At 31.9% G+C, this 24,443-nt stretch overlaps 1 pseudogene; it reads right to left on the bottom strand.

Moving 5' to 3' along the window:
• LOC149185200 (galactolipase DONGLE, chloroplastic-like) overlaps nucleotides 1-24,443 on the bottom strand; it is a 60,680-nt pseudogene that overhangs the window by 2,516 nt on the left and 33,721 nt on the right.

Raw genomic sequence — 24,443 nt, 5'->3', positions numbered from 1 at the left:
TCTTTTTTTAATTTTTTGAAGTGTTAATAAGGATTTTTTATAATTTGGATGTAAATTCTGGTCGATATAGATCTATTTGGAATAAAAAAAAATTGGTCAAATAAAATGAGATAGACTTTTAACATTTATATCAGTGATGGAGTGTTTCCTTTTAAATACTTTTAACATTTATATCAGTGATGGAGTGTTTCCTTTTAAATTTGTTGAATTATTACTCAAACGTTATAAATGTAATTATGAATCGTTTACATTAATTTATTTATAATTTATAATAATAATAAAATTTCAATTGTTTTAATTAATTTATAATTTATGATAATAATAATATTTTTTCTAAACCAAATATTAATGTGATGCAATTTGTGTGGGTAGTGGAAGTTGTTCCCATCTAAATTTTAAATACTTTTAACATTTATATCAGTGATGGAGTGTTTCCTTTAAAATTTGTTGAATTATTACTCAAACGTTATAAATGTAATTATGAATCGTTTACATTAATTTATTTATAATTTATAATAATAATAAAATTTCAATTGTTTTAATTAATTTATAATTTATGATAATAATAATATTTTTTCTAAACCAAATATTAATGTGATGCAATTTGTGTGGGTAGTGGAAGTTGTTCCCATCTAAATTTAATTTAATTTCAAGAAATTGTTAAACTTATAATAAATATACCATTGTAATAATTTCAACTTTATTGTAATAAAAATAATTTATAATATGAATATCACATTAAAATAAATTTAGATAATAATGATTTATATATAATATTTCAAGATACACAATTAATAAAAATATACAAATTTAATTAATAAATATACTATATATGTATTAACTATAAATTAAGATTTATTTTGATGAGTTGAGGAGTGTGGGGTATGACGCCTGGCTTCAGGTGAGCGAAATCAGTGATATGACACGTAGGAAAAGAGGAGGCCACACCAAATGGTGTCGTCGATCTAGAAATCAAGAAGGCGAAATAGTTCTTATAACTTGGCGTTCTAGAGCTTTCTGTGAAATTTCGGTCCTTGGCATGGGCGGTTGCGACATCGGATACACAAACATTGAGGATGCACAAGCTTTCACGCTCTTCACCTATGCATGCCCGCGTCTTTGAGAGGATTTAGTAATTCCCTCACCAAAAATTCGGTAAGCGGAGAATTACCTACCTATTAGAATTGTTGTTGGTTTTATGCTTTTCATCGATATTTAGTTGCTCTGGCTAGTTTCCCTTCTTGGGAGAATGCTTCTCTGAGCCTCAACTCTGCTTCGGGGATTTGGGGTGGTAGAATTGGGAGGTCCTCCTATCCTATTAGTTTACTTTTGGATGTTTGTGTCAATTTAAATCATAGTAGATGAGTCGGAAGTGGTTGTGGCTAGAGTGTGTGTTGGGTGTATCTCATGGCCATTATGTGTGTTAGCGAGAACAACAAGAAGAGTGGGTGTGGGTGGGGAGCTTCTTTCTCTCTGTCCACTTGGTGCTAGGAAAACACAAGAATTATTCATCGCCAGAGGAGGCGGGTCAGGCGTGGTATTGGTCCTCACAGTTAGCACGGGGAGTGGGCCAACCCGGGAGTGAGGAACAATGAAGTGGCATGGCGAGTGGATGTGGAGGGCAAGGTTTCCTGTGTTCATGCTCAGTCCCCAAGATGAGTAGAGAAACTTCCCACACTCGCCTCCATTGCAGATGAGATGCATGATATTCTGGACAGTCTCAACATCATTCGTCTATAGAGGTATGATCATCAAAATGAAACCATTCCTTATATTATTGATGTTCAATTTAGTTAAGGGAATGTTTTGGAATGCCTTGCTTCTATTTGTCGGAGCCAGTGTCGAATCAGTGAGAGGTTTGATGAGCTTCAGGCACAACTTGCTCACATAGACTCCATATCCATGAAGATTGTGGCCATCCTACAGCCCAAGGTGTTGTTCATGCACCAAATCCTCCCCCGTGAATAATATTAGTTGGTTGGTTTTTGGTTTTGCTCATGTTTTGGGTGATATGGCTTTTTCTCCTATGGAATTCATATAAAATATGGTCATATCTTCTCAGCTTCAACACTAACAAATCTATTTGAAATGAAGTCTAGAGAACAAAAAGCTTCAACATTATAAGATGTACCTTTTTAATGAAATAATGAAATCATGACACTATATATATATATATATATATATATAGAGAGAGAGAGAGAGAGAGAGAGAGAGATACTATATTTTATAAATTGAAATAATAATTCATATTCTTAACCATTATATTTTAAAATTTTATACCTTTATATTTTAGAATTTAGTAACCATTATACCTATAGCAATTATATGTTAATATTTCATATTTCAATTTAATTAATAATCATATAAAATTTTAATACTACTCATACATATATATTACATTAAAAAGTTAAATTAAGAAAAATATATAAAATATTTCAAGGAAAAAATTCAATATTCTATATACATGTTTTAATAAAATTAAAAGTTATATATATATATAAATTTAAAATCAATATAGATTTATCTTAATTTTTTTATATACTATGTGTTAAATAATTAATTTTTTGGATACAAATGAAGATTTGTAATAAAAGAGAGATTTATATTTTGAAATTTTTTATTTTTTTTATACTTAGTACGTTTAAAATTAAAATAAATCTATATTATTTTTTAAATAAAATGAACAATTTAATTAATGCTAAATCATCTAATTATATTTTAGAAAAAAAATAATATTATTAATTTATAAAAAAATTATAATCTTTAAATAAAATACCAAACGTAATTAATTCAAAATAATCTAAATATCTTTTGAAATAATAGTCATTTTAAAACAATAATAAAGTTACCATTAAATGCAAAATGACACACACACACATATTTCATATCAATTTTTTTATTATTATCGTAGATATAATTATTAAAATACTTCCACATATATGATGATGATGATGATGGTTAACGTTGGCTGAGACCAAACATTGGTCTATCGGACCTAAAGAAACAAATTATTTATTTTGATTTAAGATTTTATTCCTATGTTCAAAAAGCTTGAAGAGAAGCCTCTCGAGCTCACTATAATTTTGACATTGTAAAAGGCTAGGAAGGTCAGTATTGTAACAAAGATTGTGAAACTGAGATCTAATGTGGTTGTATGCATGGCACTCTAAGAGGAAGTGGTTTTCATCCTCGATGTTCCTATTCTCACATATATGGCAGATCCTTTCCATCCATGGCGTTTTAGGAACTGCCCAACGACCCGTTTCACTGTGGAGCTCATGAGAATTCATTCTAATCTTTGCTATATTAATTTTCTTCTTTGAGCTAGTTAAAATAGAGAGATACTTTTGATCTTCTAGGGTGGGGTTGATGACCTTCTTTAATAAAGATATATGTATATAGTAATGATATTTATAAATATTCCAATAATTAATTTAAAATTTTATATGTTAATTAATCTTGTATCAAGTATGTCCGCATATTGGTATTACGATTGAAATATTTAAAATAAAAAACAAAGTAACTGAGAATAATAAGTGTATGATGCATTTATCTTTCAAGTAATTTTTATTAGAAAGTTAGTTTTAGTTTTATACAAATAGAAAAGTGAAATTAATGTAAGTAAATAAGTATATTAGAAGAGTAGGTGTCAGGCCAGGAGGTAACTCCTCAAATAAATTGTGTTTGTTCATTAAGATTACTCATGGTTATATACATGAGGGAGTGACTCTTGAGCTTCACCTCCCGATGGCTTTTTATTTTCCATCATTTACTATTTACATTATTTACAAGTCTTCACCCAATCCCAATGATTAGGTGTCAACATTCCCCCCCTTAATTTGAAGGGATGTTGACGAGTCCAATGATTAGGTGTCAACATTCTCCCCCTTAATTTGAAGGGATGTTGGTGAGTCCAGGCATCGTTCTGAATCTTTCAATATTTTCTCTTCTAAGCACTTTGGTGAAGATGTCTACAATCTGCTCAATAGTGGAACAATGGAGTAGATGGATTGTCTTGGCCACAACGTGATGTCGAATCAGATGGTATTTTGTATTGATGTGCTTCGTTTCATCATGGAACTTTGGGTTCTTGGCCAAATTTATTGCAGAGGTGTTGTCAATCATGAGTGGAGTTGAATGTACTTGTTTTCCCTGCAAATCTTCCATAATTTTCCTGAGCCACACAATTTCTTTTGTTGCCTCAATTGCTGCCACATATTCTGCCTCTATTGTGGAATCTGCTGGAACTGATTGTTTGCATGATCTCCAGGAGACAAATCCTGATCCAAGACTCATAGCATAACCTGAAGTAGATACCCTAGTTTCTTTGTCTCGATCGAAGTCTGAATGAGAGTATCCGATCAAGTTGAAGTCGCCCACCTTTGTATACTTGAGTCAAAATTTTTGGGTTCCCTTCAACTACTTTAGAACTCTTTTTGGAGTAGACCAATGTCCCTCACAAGGCTTTTGCATAAATCTGGAGAGGATTCCAATAGCAAATGAACTGTCTGGTCTGGTAGTAGTCAAGTATTTGAGACTTCCTACCAGTTGTCTATACTTTGTTGCATCCTCAAATTATTTTCCTTTAATGGATGTGAGATTTAAGTTTTGTTCCATTGGAGTAGTCAGAGGATTGCACTCAACCATGCCAAACCTGTTCAACAAATCTCCAATCTACTTCTTTTGAGAGAGGAATATAGACTTCAGATGTTGAGTTACTCCAATACCAAGATAGAAGTGAGCATAGCCCAAGTCAGCCATTTCAAAACCTTTCCTCAATTCCTTCTTTATGGATGCAATGTAGCTCTCATTGTTCCCTGTCATCAAAGTATCATCTACATATACCACAAGATATACAACTGTTTTACCAAATTTCTTGACAAACACAATTGCATCATCAAGATTATAATGTTTGAAGTTAAGTTTAAGAAGATGCTCAGTTAACTTTTCATACCACGCTCGCGGTGCTTGCTTGAGGCCATACAAGGATTTCACAAGCTTGCATACTTTATGTTCATGTCCCCTCATAGAAAATCCTCCAGGTTGGGATATAAAAACATTCTCTTTCATATATCCATTAAAGAAAGCAATTTTTACATCCATTTGATGGACTTTCCAACCATTCTGAGCTGCTAGAGAAAGGAGTTTATGGATGGTAGCCCGTTTTGCTATGAGGGCAAAAGTTTCCTCATAATCGACCCCTTCCTTCTATGCAAAACCTTTTGCCACAATCTTGCCTTTGTGCTTGTTAAGTGAGCCATCAAATTTATACTTGTTCGTGTAGACCCACTTGCAACCAATTGGTTTGGTTCCCAATGGAGGATCAACAAACTTCTAAGTGCCATTATTTATCAAGGCATCACACTCCTTTTGCATTGATTCTTTCCATTCATCGTGAGAAGAGACTTCCTTAAAGTAAGTTGGTTCAAAATTTGTAGAAAAATTCAATTCACAATCATAAGAAATGTTCATATCAACACATGAATTAGAATCATCTACATCACCTCCATTTTGCCTGGTTTAATTTCTTGTTCCTGTCTTTACAACCTAATCAGGATGAACACTTTCAAGTGTCTTTTTCAGCCACTTTGGGGGACCATTCTAAAATGGTCTAGGTTGCTCAATTGATTGAATTGGGACTGAATCAAGATTGAGTCTCCCAATTCTGTCAATCACATCACTCAAAGTATCATCAATGGTTGGAGTTTCATGTGGGGGATAAAGTGATTTCGAAGAAGATTTCACATATTGATCGAGTATAGGAACCCCCCTTTCAAGATGTGGAATATGATTATCAAATTCTTGAAACGACTTTTCATGTCTGAATCCATCCAAGCGATCAAGTTTCCGCTTAAGAACATTGTCATGTTTGGAAGATTGAAGAAAGATTACATGTCTAGATACAACAAAAATTTTATTAACTTCATCATAGAGATAGTATGCTTTGGAGGTATTTGAATACCCCAAAAAGATACACTTACGACTCCTTGCACCAAGTTTGTTTCTATGTACCTTTGGTATCAAGGCATAACATGTGGAACCAAAGACCCTCAAATGATTTACCGAAGGACTGTGGCCATACCACATTTCACAAGGAGCCTTGTTTCTAATAGAATTAGATGGACATCTATTCTTTATATATACAACACATAGAACTGCATCATCCCAAAACATCAATTTTACATTCTTGAAAAGCATCATGGAACATACCATATTTAAGATTGTCCTATTCATTCTTTCAGTTACTTCGTTTTGTTGGGGATTATAAGGCACAGTTGTTTGATGTTTGATCCCATGCTGGCAAATATAGTTTTTAAATTCATTTGAAGTGTATTCTTTTCCATTATCAGTGCGAATAGAGCTAATATGAGATTGTGCATCATTTTCAATCCATGTATGAAAGTTCTTGAATGTTTGAAAAGCATCAAATTTGTTCTTCAATAAATAAACCCAATGCATTCTAGTGTAGTCATCAATAAATGTCATCATATATTTATTTCCATTTGTAGAAGGAACAAGCATTGTACCACATAAGTATGAATGAATGAGTTCAAGTTTTCAATGTGCTCTAGAATGTGAATCATGAAAATATTGTTTTCTATGATTTCCTAGAATGCAAGCATCACATTGCTTAAGTTTCCTAAAAATTGTACGCAAACCAGTAACACCGTTTTTCTTCAACAAGAAAAAACTGTCATTGTTCAAGTGTCCAAATCTAGCATGTCATAATAGACTTGATGGAAATGTACCTTCATCATAATGAGAACTATATGAGAAATTTTGTGCACGAGCAGAGGTACATTGCAGCGTGAGAAGTCTTTCTTCTTTTGTTCCCGTCATGACAAGTGAGTGATATGATTATTTTCTCACCTCAACCTTGCCATAAAACATATGAATGGAGTGTCCTTGCTGGTGGATGTGGACCAAGGACAACAAGTTTCTCCTCAGTTGTGGGAGATATAAAACATCATGCAAAAGAAATTCTGGAAGATTGGGCCATTTGTGCTTGACTGTGCCAAGCCGTCATGGCTTGAGTTTTGATTTGTCTGCAAAATATACTACTCCATAAACATTGTTAGTAAATTCTTAAAAAAAAACTTTTCTAAAAGTCATGTTGCAAGTTTCTCCTAAATCAAGCAACCAATCATTTTTCCAAGAAGTAAGTGAAGCATTAACCAAGTCTTCATGTGCCACAACATAGTGAGTGTATTCAAGTGCTTTACCTTTCTCTCTGTCATTGGTTTTACCTTTGGGTTCATTTCTTTCTTGTTCAATTCTGTCCCAAGGCAACTTGCATGTGGATGCATCATGTGATCCATCTCTATATCAATGTATGCAGTGAAGAATAGAATGTTCTGTTTGAGAGTGTTTGTCCCCCCTACCTTTGAAATTTCTTCTTCATCTTCCTCTTTAACCACCTATTCCTCTTGAAGAATCTTAAGCATGATTCTTCTCTCTATGTGCAAGACATACAACTTCTTTAGAAGAATGAAGAGTTGTCTTCTTCCCAAAATATTTCTCTCATAAAATTTATTTACAATGGAGTCAAAGGGAATTTCTTTGAGGTTTCCATTTTCTTGCAATGACTCAAGATAATTTCAATAAGTGGGATAAAGTGCGTTGACAAAAGCTATCAAAGGAATACCTAGTTCAACATTAGTGACTTTAATATCAAGCATAATAGATTTTACTTTTGATGCAAGAGCAAGAGGATCATCATTTTTTAATTCAAGGCTAAACAATTTAATCATCAATTGGACAAATTCAAGTGCAGTGTGAGTCATAGGGTACCTTAAAATTCTGTATGGCTTCAAAAGCATTTGAAAATGGTGAAATATGGTGACTCACCTCTTCATTTACAGATGCTGCAATCAAGGCACATGCCTTGATGTTATTGTTTTCCCAAATGGTGAGTTCCTTGTCTGAGGTAGGCTTTGCAGGTTCATTGTCTCCTTCTCCTACACAAACTCCTTTCCACTGCTCATTGAAAATGAGACCCTGTTTAATCTGCCTAGACCACTCATGATAGTTCTCCTTCCCGGTGAGAACCACCTCCATAATAGATATCAATGAATGCATTTTAAAATCTGTTTACTAAAAAAAAATTTTGCTGCCAATGTATAAAATTTGCACTCCTAGTGGTAAAAAAAGACATTTCTAGTGTAAAAATGTAAAAAAAAAATGAACACTGATATATAGGACAGAGGTAGGACAGAGGTAAATGAGACTAGAGAGGGTACCAAAAAAACAACCCAATGATTTTCACCCCAACAAAACCTGCAACTAGATTTCCTACAATTTAGACCCATATTGCGCCTCGTGGCCTATCTCGGAATAAAAGGCCAACCCTTTGAAGAGTTGGTCGTGGAAGGCCTTCCTCAATGGCTTGATCCTGATGGGTTGGTATTGATTGAAAGTCCAATGTTTCCAACTCGGTATGATCCTCCCTGAAAGGCCTTGTTGGGCACTGTGAATGCAACTTGGGCTCTAAACTAACGACATAACAAAGAGGATCCACTTATCACAGAGAACCATTAAGAAATATATGGACAGAGGTAGTGTGGTGCTATATATTAAAACAACGTGGTCATGCCAGCGTATTACACAGCGTTTGGATAGAGGCCAACATATTACACAATGCTACCAACGTATTACACAATGTTTGAGGTAGTGTGGTGCTATATATTAAAACAACGTGGTCATGCCAGCGTATTACACAGCGTTTGGATAGAGGCCAACATATTACACAATGCTACCAACGTATTACACAATGTTTGACAATTAGCACAGAAAGAAGGATGAGTTGACAACGTATGCATATAGGAGCAGAGTATACACCATGGGCGCGAGGTATGCCTGTAGAAGTGAGTTAGAAGAGCTTCTGCCCTATCAAGAATGGATGAGTATAGGCTAGCCGGGAGTTGAGAACACAATTGCAGAGCACGCTGGTGGAGGAAGAGTGTATATGGAGGCCGAGTGTATGGAGGTCGAGGCGTGTATAACACAGTAAGGAAAACAAATCGACTGTGGGCACCCACAACGAGTACGAAAAACAAAGCGTGCAGTGGGAACTACTCGCAGCGCTGACAAAACGCAAGAGCGTGGAGTGTATGGGGCGTTATTCCTTTAGGAAATGGTTGCTATGGGTGGCAATGTACCAGTCGAAGGAGCATCTAGAGAGAATTGTTCTAGAGAGAAGAGTATAGGAATGAAGAATAGGGAAGACGGCAGACATGGCAAAAAGGAGTTACAAGGGTAGGAAAGTTAAAAATAGAATTGGTTTTGATAACATGTGAAGTAACTAATGAATTGTGATTATTCATTAATATTACTCAGGTTATATACATGAGAGAGTGACTTTTGAGCTTCACCTCCTAATGATTTTTTATTTTCCGTTATTTACTATTTACATTATTTACAAGTCTTCACCCAATTCCAGTTATTAGGTGTCAACCCTAAATAAGTATGTAAAGAGTAATTAAAAGGTATAAAATTTGTTATTATGACTTAAAGTCGAAGTAAAATGAGTTTAGTAGTAGTAATTGTCATTTAAACTTAAAGTAAAATGAGTTTAATGTATGTTAAATGTAGTAGTAGTATTTAGTGTTTAATTAAAATGATTTTATATTAAATAATGTTGAGGTATTTTGAATTAATTATTTGGATTATTTTGATTTTGGAATATGTTTTTAGAATTTTAGTTTAATTATTAATAAATTTTTTAGTTATATAAATTAAATGACTAGTAAACACTTATAAACATCAAAACACTTACTTCATGATACATCTCACATAAGTAAAAAAAAGGTGAACTAAATCATAACTTTATTTAAATTATTATTTTTATTAATTATAAAATAAATTAATATATAACATAAACATATATTCAATTAAAATGATTTTATATTAAATAATGTTGAGGTATTTTGAATTAATTATTTGGATTATTTTGATTTTGGAATATGTTTTTAGAATTTTAGTTTAATTATTAATAATTTTTTTAGTTATATAAATTAAATGACTAGTAAACACTTATAAACATCAAAACACTTACTTCATGATACATCTCACATAAGTAAAAAAAGGTGAAATAAATCATAACTTTATTTAAATTATTATTTTTATTAATTATAAAATAAATTAATATATAACATAAACATATATTCATTTAATAGATATGTAACAAGATTCTTAATATTGAGAATTCATGGTCACTTTACTATGGATATTCTTAAATTGTAAATAGGCTTTGTTATAGTAGCATGGGCCAATACCATGACTTGTCAATAGGACACCATGAAAAAACCATAACTCATTTAATATGAAACTTTTTCCATTTTGTATAATTTATCAATTTAATTAAAAAATAGAAAGAGACTACTACTAGGAATGCTATAGAATATTTTGTGAGGATTAAAAAATACAAATAAACATGTGTTATATTAACATAAGTTATGAATTTTTGGACATGTGGTATGAGTATGTCATGGTATTGTAAGAAAACCTCTTTACAAATTAAGAATATACATAATAAAATAGAAATAAATATATTTATAAATATATATATAAACTCATATTATAATAATAATAACAATAACTTGAAACAAAATTATAATTAATTATTATAATTAATCTTTTCTTTCGTAATGTGAAATTTAAAAAACCAGGGTTTTGATATTAACTTGATATTAATTTGTATAATTAATTTAATTAAAAAAACATAAATATAAAAAAGTTATGATACTTAAAGAACAAATAACCAATATAAACATTATTAATGCATTTATGCTAAATAAAATAGTCCCAGTATGTAAAATCAATTAATGAATATAATTGCGACAAATAGTATGCAAAATAAAATACTCAATATAAATTGGTTTTTCCAAAACAAAAGTTTAAAGGAAAATATGCTAATTATCAAGTTTCTTGGTCTACGATTTAAGTTCGAGGAACCTTTTCCCCTTTGCTCATTCACATGCAACTTTTCAAAAAGGTGGCAAAAGTTCAGAAGTGGTAGCGAGTAGCAAATTTCAAAAGATAAAAGTTCAAAACTTTTACAAAGTAGCAAATTTAAAGTTTTCGTAAAAAGTTGAAAATTTTTACCAAGTGGCATATTTTAAAATTTTCGTAAATATATATTAAAGCATATGTTTTTTTTGGGTGTTGTTTTTGAACTAGTAGTCAAAATTAACATCGTTTTTTATTTTTTCAGTTTTTAAGAGTGTCTCTGGTAGTGTAGTGGGGTGACATTAAACTTTTGAAGACAACTTTTTCTCCAAGTTGAATAAATGTTTTCAATATTGTTTAACAAAGGGAAAAACGCACTAATATTTGGTAGTGTATCTTTAAAAAACTTGTGATAAATTGATAAAATTAATTGAAAATTGGAATGTATATCAGAAATGTTTTAATAAAATGATTTTTTTTTTTAATGATAATGGTCGAATAGAAGGAATTATGATATAAAAACATGGTGGTAAATAAAAACTGTATAGGAATTAAGAATTAGAGAATTATAGTAATAGTAATAGTAATAGTAATGATTTAATTAGAGAAACATTGAAATACAACAAAATATTGATTTTTTCTAGAGAATAACAAAATATAAATAGCATAGTAATAAACGTTTTTTTATTATTATAAAAAGATGGTTACACATCATGTGAGATGGAATTTTGTTTATTTGTCTAGACATAATATATTATTTATTGAAATTGTAAAACATCTATATAGTGTAAATTGTCAAAGTTGTTGTTCAAAAGATTCCAATATTAATTTAACAAGTGACTTTTATGTGAATAGCTTATAATATATATTTCAAGATATAATCTTTATGTTAATAGTTTATAATATATATTTTGAGATATGATTATAGAAGTATATTAGATTTTATTTAAGAAAGTGTGTTGATAGCAATGATTTGTAGTTAGTACAATAAGATTCAAGAAATGGGAAGAAATTTTTTTGGTTGCTTTTAGCACATAATCAATTATATGTAATCGTAATGTCTATTAATATAAAACATGGGATGAAATATTTAAGGAGAAGATGAAATTATATCAAATAAACTAAATGAAAGATAGAAGTATTTGCAAAACTAAAGTGTAATTTGAATGGTTGATATTACCATTTAACATATGATTGAAATTAGATTGTAATTTATGTAAGCTATCAGATTTTTTTTTGACAATTTCAAATTATATTTTTGAATAAAATTTTTGGAGCAATTTGGAAAATTAACCAGGTTTATAATTCAAAACAAATTTGTTGTAAAAGCAATTTAGTTTAGATGGAAAAAGAAAAATGACAAAATTGTTTGTTTATTTTTAGAAAAAGTTGGATTTAGTAAAAGAGATTTTAGTGAATTGTAAACTAAGTGTATATTGTTTGGAAATATATTATGTATTTATTATTGCTTTCATATGGTCTTGTTAACTACCTTTCGCAAAAAGTTTATATAGGTTGTTTCTTTGCTACAAAATTTCACAATACAATCAACAAATCTAATTGGATAAACTATTTTTTGTGTAATTCGTACATAATGTTTGATGAAAGGTAAATATTTGTGTAAAATTTTGCAAATTTATTAATGGATGTGATTGCACTCATAACAATATAGTATTTGACATCCCTTTATTCAAATCAAAGATTTGAGGAAAAATTCAATATATATAATACATATATTCATTCTAAATATATTTAATACATATATTCATTCTAAGTGGTGTCATATGAAGAAGAAATTAAGAAATTAAACTATTAAACTATTGGAAATTAAACTATTAAACTATTTACAATATTATTGTTATTATCACTTATTCATGTTCACTAATGAGATTAGTATAGACAAGTTGCATTTTATTTGAGAAAATTTGTTTTTATTGAAAACATTGGCCATAATAACCTAATACATCACCTTAAAACAACTTTTTAAGATAGATAATTACATAATAAAGCATGATATATATAGGGATCCTAAACTATTAACAAAAACATATGAATTTTAAGAAATTTATTTTAAAGGTTGCTTATTAGAGTTGTACTCTACGTTTAAAGATAAAAAAACCATTTATTGATTTTGTTAGGTTGACTTTCGTTTGGAGAATAAATTAAAAAAAAAATGAAATTATTACTTTAGGAAAATTGATATGAGTGAAACTCAGTTTGTTAGGTATAGTTGTTTTGAAAAAAATAAAATTAATTAACTTTTAAGTTGAGTCTTGTAGTATCTATAGTAATAATCATATTTGTCAACGTTTCAAATCTCAACAAGAATCCATCATCATTGTCAACGTTTCAAATCTCAACAAGAATCCATCATCAAGACAATTTCTAAATCCAATAAAATTGGTTATATTATTATAATAAATAAAATAAATTTATCTTTTATTAATCACAAAATCAAAAAAATTAATTATCTTTATCAAATATGAATTTATCATTATACTATTTAGTAATTAATTAATTAATTAAACTAATTAGAATTTAAGGATGATAATGAATTAAAAATTAATAACAGAAATTAGTCACATTATAATAACATTAGAATAATAAGAAAACTATTAATAATTAATAAAAAAACTATTCATTAAAGGATCTTTTAATAATAATATAAAATATAGTTTAAGATTATAATATAACTTTAAAAAACATGATTAAATAATTATTAAATAAAAATAAAAATTAAAAATTAAAAATTAAAAATTAAAAATGGAAATAAATTTTTGTTAAGCTGACCTCATTTCCTTAAAATCAAATTATCTTTTTACTATTTATCTTCTCACTATAGCTCTTCTTCTATCATCATTCGGAAATTGTCCTGATGATGGATCCCTGTTGGGATTTGAAACATTCACAAGTATGATTATTATTGTGGATACTCTCAGACTCAACTTGAAAGAAATAAACCACAGATGCCTCAAATCCAAAATCAATTTACATTAAAAAACCATTTTGGTTTTTATTTGAATTATAAAGAATTATCAAAAATAGGAAGGAATAAGATATTTAGTTAAATTAAATATAATACATTTAAGTAGTAGATTGATCATAAATTATAAGTTAGAGTAATTGTTCAAATAGATAAATATATTTAGTTAAATTAGAAACTAATTGGATTTTTTTAATATGTTTTTTTTTTTTTTTTTTTGGCATATAAATGAGTTCAAATGGATTGATTTTAAAGGGCATATAAGAAAAATAGAAAAAGAACATTAAAATGAAATATTGAAATGAATAAGAAAATCTGGTGTACTATTATTTTTGCTATGTTTATAATAAATGTATTGTTATTTCACTTAATTCATTAAAATAAATTCAAATTGATTGATTCTAAAGTGTATATAAGAAAACTAGAAAAATAACATTAAAATGAAATATTGAAATGAATAAGAAAATATGTTGTGTTGTTATTTTGTATCCAAAACCACAAAGGTAATGATTCCAAACCTATATATAAAGAAACCAAGTCATCGTGCATGTAAAGTTTCCATTAAGAGACATTTAAATTAAAAAAAGCTATGTGTGCATTCATAAAACTAAAAATGAGTGCATGTTCCTAGTACTAAAGTTGCATTCACATTCCTAGTCGTAGGAATGCATATGTGTTCCTACAATTAGTGATTTTAGCAGATGGGAAATTGTTGAGGTTGTGTTGGCGAGGTGGGGAGGGAGAGGGAGAGAGAGGGATGGACAAAGGATCCAACATCAGTAAGGAGGAATAGAGAGATAGAGGGAAGGGTGGGGAATAATGAGTTCATGAGTTAGGGGAGAGGGTGAGTGAGAGTTAAAAAGCAATAGAGATAAGGAAATAGGGTGGGGAAGTAAATAAAAAGAGATAGTTGTGGTTTACATAGGGAAGAATAGAGAGACAAATTTGTAGGTGTGTTGTTATGAAGGGGGGAGATAGAGAGAGAGGGAGAGAGGGGGGGTGGGCAGAGAGTGAGAGAGAGTGAGGGGGGAGAAGAAAAGAGGGGGAGAAAGTGGAGAGGGAAGAGAGAGACAAAGTGAGAGATAGAGAGATGACATTATGGGGGGTGGAGAGAATGACATATGGGAGGGAGTGAGGAAGAGAGAGCGAGAGGGGGAAATATATATATAAGGATAAAGGGAGGAAGATAGAGATAAAGTTAGGGGGAAGAGATAGAGCGGGAGTTATGGGGGGGGGGGGGATTTTTTGAAGCAAGGAGTGGGGAAGGCAAGGAGGGAAAAATAGAGGATAGAGGAGGGAGGAGGGGAGAGAATGAGAGGGAGTGAGAGGGATTAAGGGGAGAGAGGGAGAGGGAGAGGGAGAGAGGGAGGGAGATATAAACAAAATTATAGGCGTAAGAGATAGGGACTGAGGGGGTGAGAGAGAGAAGGGGAGAGAGAGGGAAAAGGAGGAGAAAGAGAGATAAATAGAGTGACAGGGAAGGGAGAGAGAGGGAGGGAGGTGGGAGATATAGGGAGAGAAAGAGGGGAGAAGGGACAGATTTAGAGAGAAAGTAGGAAAAACGAGAGGGAGGGAGGGAGACAGAGATAGAGTAGGGGAAACAGATAAATGGAGAGAGAGGGTGAAATATATAGATAGGAGTGAATACAGATTTATATAAAGGGACATATTCAATGAGAGAGTGTTATGGGAGAAGATATAAAGATAGGGAAGGAGGGAGAGGAGAGAGAGAGGTAGGAAAGAGAAGGGGAGATAAAGATATAATGAGAGAGAGAGGGAGAGAAGGTAGGGTGAGAGAAATCCAAAGTTGAAAGTAGGTTGTTGTGAAGGAGGGATTGAAGAAGTGAAAAAGGTATAGATAAAGAGAGGAAGCATGAGATTGAGGGGGTGTTAGTTAGGGAGGGAGTAAGGAAAAGATAGAATTGGAAGGGGGAGATAGGAAGAAATTTAGGGGTGAAGGAAGAGAGTGGGAGAGCGAGATAGAGGATGGAGAGTGAAAGGAAGAAAAAGGGATAGAGATATAGATATATATATTGGGGGGGGCGCCGGTGTGGGAGAGATGGAATGGTTGATATAAGTGAAGCTAGAGGAGGGATATATCTTCTAAACATGTTATTCTCTTAACAATTTACAAGTTAATCAAATTCCAAGAAATAAATTCATCAAGTTCATAAACAATATGAATTTTGACTCGATCGCGTAACCAACAATAGTTTAGTGGAGTTCATGAATTCAATCCTCACAATTTATCTGATTAATTTGGTTAAATAGAATTCAAACAATATTCAACTGGAAAAATCATTAAAGAGACTATTATGGCTTTCCTAGAACTAATTTTAATCATGTCTATGAGATTCCATCAAAATATTTTTGTTCATTCTAACTAGAAGAATTATGTAGCTCATAGATATATGTTAGTATGGATTCCACACCCATACATTTTCTCATAGATATATGCTATTATATATTATACACCCATACATAAGTTAAGGAGAAAATAACCTTAAAGTGTTCCTTAACATGTCTTCCACAACCCTTCATGCACCAATCATTTAAGCCTCTTGTTTATTAGAAAGGTCATACCTCAACCTAGTATTTGAGTAATTTCAAGTTATTTGATGCATAAAGTCAACCCAAACTACACAATCATGTCAAATAAATCAAAGGAATTCCATTCCTACTCATTAATAATGTATTCCCATATCATATTTTAACACATCAAATTAATACACTTACATTACTCTTGAATCTACATTCACAGTTATAAGTATCTTTTGTTAAGTTTCCACTAGTGTAGGTAAGAAAAGAGTCAAAATTATCATGATGAACTCCATCATCATGTTAATTGAATCTTGGCCTTACACTTCTTACACATTCCCAAAGCATACACACCAAGGTCATCATACTATATTTGTTGATGTTGCATCAATTATGTATGACACCTAAAATGTGTTGATGTTGTAAAACACTAACTTTAGTAATCATGAGTAGTGTGATGTCATGATCCTTAGCCAAACATGTGCTCTAAAGCCTATATAAATAATTTTAGTGTTTTTTTTATACCCATAGGAAAAACTCACAATATGTTCTTAAATGGATCGAGCAAATGAGGTGTAATTGGCCATAAAATACAAATTGATATAGTTAATTCTTTTGGACTCTTAGCACGAGGTTACATCTAGAGGCACCCTTCTCCCAGGATTTCATAAGACAAAAAAATGATCTATTTAGGATCTTCGGATCTAGGCTTTTGTTTAGTAAAGGAAAATGCAAATTTTTCACTAGGAGGTGGATTTTGCAAAACACCTTCTAAAGAAATTGTTATTAGTGTGCTTCAAAGGGCCTTGGTCAAACCCACTTTTGAAATCTTAGGAAACTCATTTTTGTTGGTTGGTTTTGTTTTGATACCCATAGAAAAAAATCACAATATTTCCTTAAATGGCTCTAAGAATCAAGTTACAACTAGCCATAAAATTCAAACTAAGAATCAGATTGACAAGCCATCATTTATGTTGGACTCATTAAACTGAATTAGAGCTAGGAGTAACCCCATCATAGGATTACATAGGTTAGAAAATGATTTATTGACAATCTTCTGAGTTAGGGCCTTGTGAAGTAAAGGAAAACATAATTTTCACATATTTTTTGTGCAAGGCGATGGATTTTACAAAATTCTCAATTTGGTGATTGCGAGTAGTGTGCTCACATTGACTTGGCTAGACACACTTTCCAAAGCTAATAGAACTCACTTTTACAACACAACTTTGTTTATACCCATGGAAACAATTCAAAGTATGTCCTTAAATGGCTCGAGCAATTGAGATGCAATTGACCATACAATTCAAACTATGACTCGAATGGGAAAACCATAAATTCCATTAGAATCTATTGACAGTGATGGAATTCATCAAGAATAGGGGGTATCCTTGGTATGAAGTACAAATTAGACATCACATTATTTGGGATAGGAGCCCCATCCGAAATATGGGTCCAAGTACCATTATAACGATCTTAAGGATATTCCTTGGCTACAATAAACAACATAAGAGATCACACACGTAGATTTGAAGTCAGTAAGTGAGTAAGATTTGTGAAACACCAATTTTAATGCATAAGAGGTACTTACACATAGGGAAAAGAGAGAGTGAGCCTCTAGAAGAAAAGTAATAGTACTATTTTAAAATAGACACATACAAGCAAAGAAAGAATTGTTAGCTAACCTGCAAAATAGTTCACAAGATAACAATGATCATGAAAGAAAATAACAACTCACATTCAACAAGATATATACCAAGCCAATGAAATAGTTCATTTTCCTTAGTATGTATGAACACAAACATATACTGAAAACATTGAAAGAATAGTATTACAACATACATAATACATGCATGAAAGTCTGTCAACTCTGAAAACTTCTGATCATTATGTGAAAGTTCCAAGTACACAGTTACAATGATGTAATACTAGCCCCAATAGTGGAACATGAGGCTACCACTTGCTTCTCCAAAGAATGATCTTCTCTCTTAAGCTAAAATAGAGAAGCCAAGGCTAACTCTCCTAAAGTCCTTTACATGAGGCATGAGGGACTATTTATAACAAATGGGGTAACCTTTCGCCTCCCCATGTGTTTAGTCAATTTAGTGTCCTAAATTGCTTGCGTAAATTATCAACCGAGGTTTGTAAGCTGATGAAGTGTAGTGCACTATATGTGCTTAGTTAACCCTTCTTACTTCGTTGTTTTTTATTTTTATATTGTTTTGGGGGTTTCTATTCTTTGATTCCTAATGATGTACAATCTGATCTATCAGAAACTGATCTAAACTTCCTAATGGTGAACCAAGAGCTAAAACTAGTCAAAATCTAATTTAAAGGAAGGAAAAATAGAGCATCTGTCTTATCTTGTCATTAATCCTAAGTCATGAGTCTAATTCTTAAAATTAAAGGTGAAGTTGTAATGCATGTTGAGATAAATACAGAGAATGAAATCAACTGAAGTACTTCTAGTTACTTTAACCTTCAATTTTGAAAGATAACCTTCTTGAGATGGAATACAAGCGAGTTTCTATACTGTATGATCTAGAGAACTAAATGAAACATGCAGAAGGTAGCTGATTGATTTCAACCATTGCGTGAAGTGAATGTTTAACCATTTAGTCTAGGATGAGTATCAACTTAAAATGGTAATAAAAAACATTCATTAACGCAATGTATTGATAATATGAACTAGAAAATAAATAACAAAATAGTGAGTAAGCTAGTCAACAATGCATTCTCATTACTTCAACCTTACTCTGTTTAGAAACAAAAACATTTCCTTTCATGAAATGTGTTGGAGAAAAAAGACTGCACAATTTAGTTTTAACATTATGATATTGATCAAAACTGAAAGAAATCAAACCAAAAGAAATCAACCTAAGTTAGAAATACTACTAAAAACAAATAGTGAAATTAAAACTAAATAGAAAATGAACGGAAAGAAAACCTCCTTCAGTGCAGGGGCCCTTTGCAACTGACTGGGTTGAACTGCTAACTAATTGAAAATGTTCTCTTAAATGATCATTGGTCAACACATGATTTTATATTATAGATAGGGACAAAGTCCAAAAATACAGAGCTAAAAGTCTGAACTTAATACATAAAATTCTTCGAACCTCCCTCGGTTCTGTACAACCAGTATTTAAAAGGAAGGAATCATAATTATCATTGAGGAAAACTAGCTACAGGTGGCCTATACGTATTACAACAGGACTACGTAAATGTCTGATCAGCTACAGGTGACTTAAATTCGAGCAAAATGTTTGCAACAGAACCGTTAACACTGGTGGTTGATCCAAGTTAATGCTGCAACAAAACTATTGGATTTATTACTTAATCACGAAAGAGTAGACGAAGAGTCCTATTAACACATATTTGATTAAATTTGGAATTAAATAGTGGATCTAGAATTTTAAAATAACCAAAAATTCAATTCTAATGATATCCTTGAAATAAAATGTTCCCAATTTTAATGAAATATTTGTTTATTGCTTCCAAGTATCATATGTTTGACTCCACCTTTGAATACGATCTTGAGCTTGCTTTCTTATGGATCGGGGTTGAGTGACTAGGATAGAATCCATGTGGAGACGATTCTAGAGATGCCCATGTGGCTGGATTCTTCATTTGACACCTAGAACCTACCAGACCATGGAAATAGCTACAGAATACACAATTAGTTGTAGAATAGGCTGTATTCTATAGCTAATTTGCAAAAAATTATTCAAATAGAAAAAACATAAAAATATAACATGTCAATCATTTAATCCCCTCGTTAAGACAAAACCTATCATTTATCATTGATGAGGATCTGTAATCTTATGGAAAAGCAAGGGAAATAAGTGAGAAAAGCTGTCAAGGAGAGGGTAATTCTGAGGTTCAACATACCCCCACTACAAAATCATTACATGTCCTCATGCAATTTGCCAAAAATATGAATTCTTCTTTCCTATTGCATTTGCTCTGACACTTTTGCTAGTACATCTAATTTTCTTATTTTGCTCTTCTTTGAAGTGACTGCCATTCTGGGTTTTTTCATAAGAAGCTCGTATTTAAGGTTGATGACTGTTTTGTTCAAGCTTCTATTCTTCCTCTTCAACTTCCTATTCTTCTTATGCCATAGCCCTAAATGCATAATTGTATTATCATGAGTAGCCTTATCCAATTTACTTTGTTCCCTCAAGGTTTCATTTTCTTTCTTAATATGTCTGTTCAAAATCCCTAGCTTGTAGATTTCCTGTTTGAGAGAGTCAACTAGAGGTTCTTGTGGATTGACAAAGGGTTCTAGATTGACAGAGGATTCTAGATCCACTGAGGCACTTTTCTTCTCCAGTGATTCTATATAATCATATATTTGTTGCTGCACTGGGTCTATGCTTGGAGATCTTCTATTGGGGTTGCCTTCGAAATACTATTCAGGAGAGTTTTGAGAACTATGTATAGATGGAACATTATCAGGAGATGGTACTGGGGTTTCTTCTTCTAAATTTATGAACTTCGTTCCCTTTGATGATGTAAGACTTTACCATATCTTGGAGTCTAGAGCTCCAAGATATGGTAGAGGGCTTACGTTCTCCTCCTTTGTACCCTTTTTTCTCCTTTCTTATCTTTTCTTTTCTTTTGATTTTTTTCCTAATCTCTGTCAATTCTTCAAAGATTAATTTTTTCATCATCATGAAGATTCGGTTTGTTTCCAGAAGTTTCACCATCTTTCTTTTTCATCTTCCCTTTTTGTTTGATTTTCTCCCTGATCTCTGTCAATTTTTCAAAGACTAGCTCTTCATCATTTTTTTGCATTGAGGACTCAGGTTTGCTTTGAATGGTTATGATGGTCTTCTTTCTCCTACTCCTCCTGACATTACCCTCTTCAGGTGACTTTGGTGCCTCCTGGAAATAGTTTCTATCAAGAAATTTTCCCAATTATCTCCTATTATTTTCAAATGAAACTCAACCAGTATCTTTACCAACCCATGATGGTACATGGTTATGTCTATGAATTCTATTTTCTTCTATACATTTGAAGCCATCCTTCTTAAATTGTTTAGTAGGAAGAAAGGGAGATTGATTTCTCCATTTTCTAGAAAGTTCATCAATAAACGTATATGGTAGACATACATGCACCCGAATCTCCCCTCACAGGTAATGAATTTCTGTTATATCAAAACCATGCTTCTCCATTTACTTTTAAGTGTTGAAATAGGAATTCCTTTCCTAAACACAGATACATCCATACCTGGGTTCCTGAGGATTACTTTCCATGATTCATTATGGAATTCCTTGTTTTTGAACCATCTTTCACCATGTCTTGGTAGTTCTATAGCCTCTGTTACGTAAGATTCTATTACTGCAAACTTAATGTCTCCAATTTCTCCTTTGGTACCATCAAATGATCTAGAAAATGATTTTGTGATATCTTTGTGGAAGCCATCAAATTTTTCAATGGAATTGAGCCATCCAACCTTCTGTAGCATTTCCTTGAGTTGTGGGTATCCTTCCATATATTTTTCTCCTACTGGCTCTGTCCTGACAATGAGTCCCATGGCTTCTGTTTCACAAAATTTCTTAACCTTCAAAATTACTCTCATGGTCTATGAAATGGACTGACTGTGGGTATGGTGAAAAAGAACTACTAGTTTGCATGGAATAAGTATATGGTGAGGGTTTGGAGAGATGTGGATACATTGGTCACATTGTAGCCATGACCGTTAATAGATGGAGTTATTAGGGACTGTTTAGGTACAGAGTATGGAGAGTGTAGCGAAGATGTGGTATGATGAAGTTATTATGGACCGTTTGGTACTGAGTATGGAAGATGTGGCGAAGATGTGGTATGATGAAGTGGAAGTGAAATCAAATGATGACTTGTTAAGGAGACATATGATTATTCATATTATACATGTCTTATGTTTTTAACTTGTTTGAAATAAATTTTGCATTTTACCTTTAGAACTTAACCTTTCTACTTGATACTCTTTTGGTGTTGATCCGTAGGTACCTTTTAGCATGTTTGGTCTCCAAAACTTGATTCTTCAATTTCCTGTGTTCATGATTTATTTGTGATCTGTACAATTGTGCCAAAGCTGATAAATAAGTTGTAGCTGCAGAATGGAATTAGCTGCAGAATGTGAAAATAAGGAAAAATGAAGTATGGCTTATGGAATATGAGTGTAAAAATGAAATGGAAATGGGTTATGACAGTGAGATCAAATGAAAGATAAAATAAAATGGGAAATAGGGTGAAATGGAGTAAAACTATAAAAATAAAATGTAAATGAAATATAATAGTGAGATGAAATGGAACTGTAAAATAAAATGAAAATAGAATGAGATGGAATGAGACTATGAATTTGCAGACTCTAAACTGAAAATGAATGTATCTTTTTGTCACTACTTATTATAGAAAGGAAATGGAAAATATAGGATGTTAGAGATCTCTGATTTTCACCCTGTATTTTTTGTATAAGTATGCCAATCAATGATTGGTTTTCAAACTCATACAGTTTATTTATTTTTTAATATTTTTTATTAATTTTTTTTAGGAAAAATAAAGGCTAAGTTAGTGGAGAATAAGAATTCTTCTTCACTAGCTTCATTTCAGAGTTATTTTGGAAAATATTAATGAACTCGTCTCTTGAAATTGGCTTCTGACATATCTTCAACCAATGACCATTCACAAGAAGAGGTATTTTTCTTCCATATATTGTCCTTATCCTTACTGCACTGTTATTAAAGACTTCTTCAATCTCATATGGCCCAAGCCAATGAGTCTGAAACTTCCCTTGAAAATATTTGAATTTTGAATCGAGCAAAAGTGCCCAATATCTTGCTTGAAACTTCTTCTCCTTGATATATCTATCATGCCATTTAGCCCTTTTCTATTGGACTATACTAGTTCTTTGAACTGCATCTTGGCCGATTTCATCAAGCTCATTGAGTTGCTCTAGTCTATGTTTCTGTGCCTTTGATAAATCCAGTCCCAATTGGACTACCATCTTGAAGGTTTTGATTTGAAACTGTATAGGGAACAGGACTTGTTTCCCATAAATAAGTTCATAGGGTGTGTGTCCCATTATGTTTCTCCATGTAGTTCTATAAGCCCATAAGGCTTCAGGAAGCCTTTCTGCCCAATATCTTCTATGTAGATGCACAGTATTAGTGAGAATTCCTTCAATCACCTTATTTGTAGATTCAAATTGACCATTTTCTTGTGGATGTTAGGGAGTATATTTCCTATGTTTGATCTTGTAATCTTCCACAAGACCCTTCACCATTTTAGATGTAAATTGAGATCCCTGATCTGTCACAATTTCTCTTAGAACACCAAAACGAGTGAAAATGTCCTCAAAAAGAAAATTAACTATAGATTTTTCATTAGAAAAAGGTAATGCTTTAACCTCTACCCATTTAGTGACATAATCAATGCATACTAATATATACTTCTTTTGCTTAGATGGGGGATTAATTGGTCCAACAAAATCTAAGGCCCATTTTTCAAAAGGTTCAATGAGTACCTGAATTTGTAGTGGCATTTCATTTGAAGGAGGAGTTTCTCCTACCCTTTAGCAACTGTCACACCTCTTGACATATTCTTTGGCATTTTTGAAGATGGATGGCCAATAATATCCTAATGAAAGGATTTTATAGGTTGTCCTCTTGTCAGCAAAGTGTCCACCACATGGTTCATCATGACATGCCTTAAGAATATCAGACATTTCATCTTCCCTAACACATCTTTTGATCATGAGATCTGGACCTGTTTTATACAATTCATTAGTGATCCATGAGTATCTTGCACTTATTTGAATGTTTTCCTTTTCTCTCTAGGAAACAAATGTGAAGGAAATTTCCCTGTGACTAAGTAATTGACAATATCTGCAAACCAAGGGGTTTGAGTAGTCACTGCAAAAAGATATTCATCAGGAAACTTATCTTCAACCAGAGTGTCATCTTTGATATTTTGAATTATGGACAAGAAATC

This window comes from Pinus tabuliformis, chromosome 3_2 (genome assembly GCF_031772625.1).
Source record: "Pinus tabuliformis cultivar Carrire ecotype Pingquan chromosome 3_2, CPIR1, whole genome shotgun sequence".
NCBI classification, from domain to species: domain Eukaryota; kingdom Viridiplantae; phylum Streptophyta; class Pinopsida; order Pinales; family Pinaceae; genus Pinus; species Pinus tabuliformis.
Note: the sequence above shows the minus strand (reverse complement) of the source record. Positions and strands in the feature narration are given on the sequence as shown.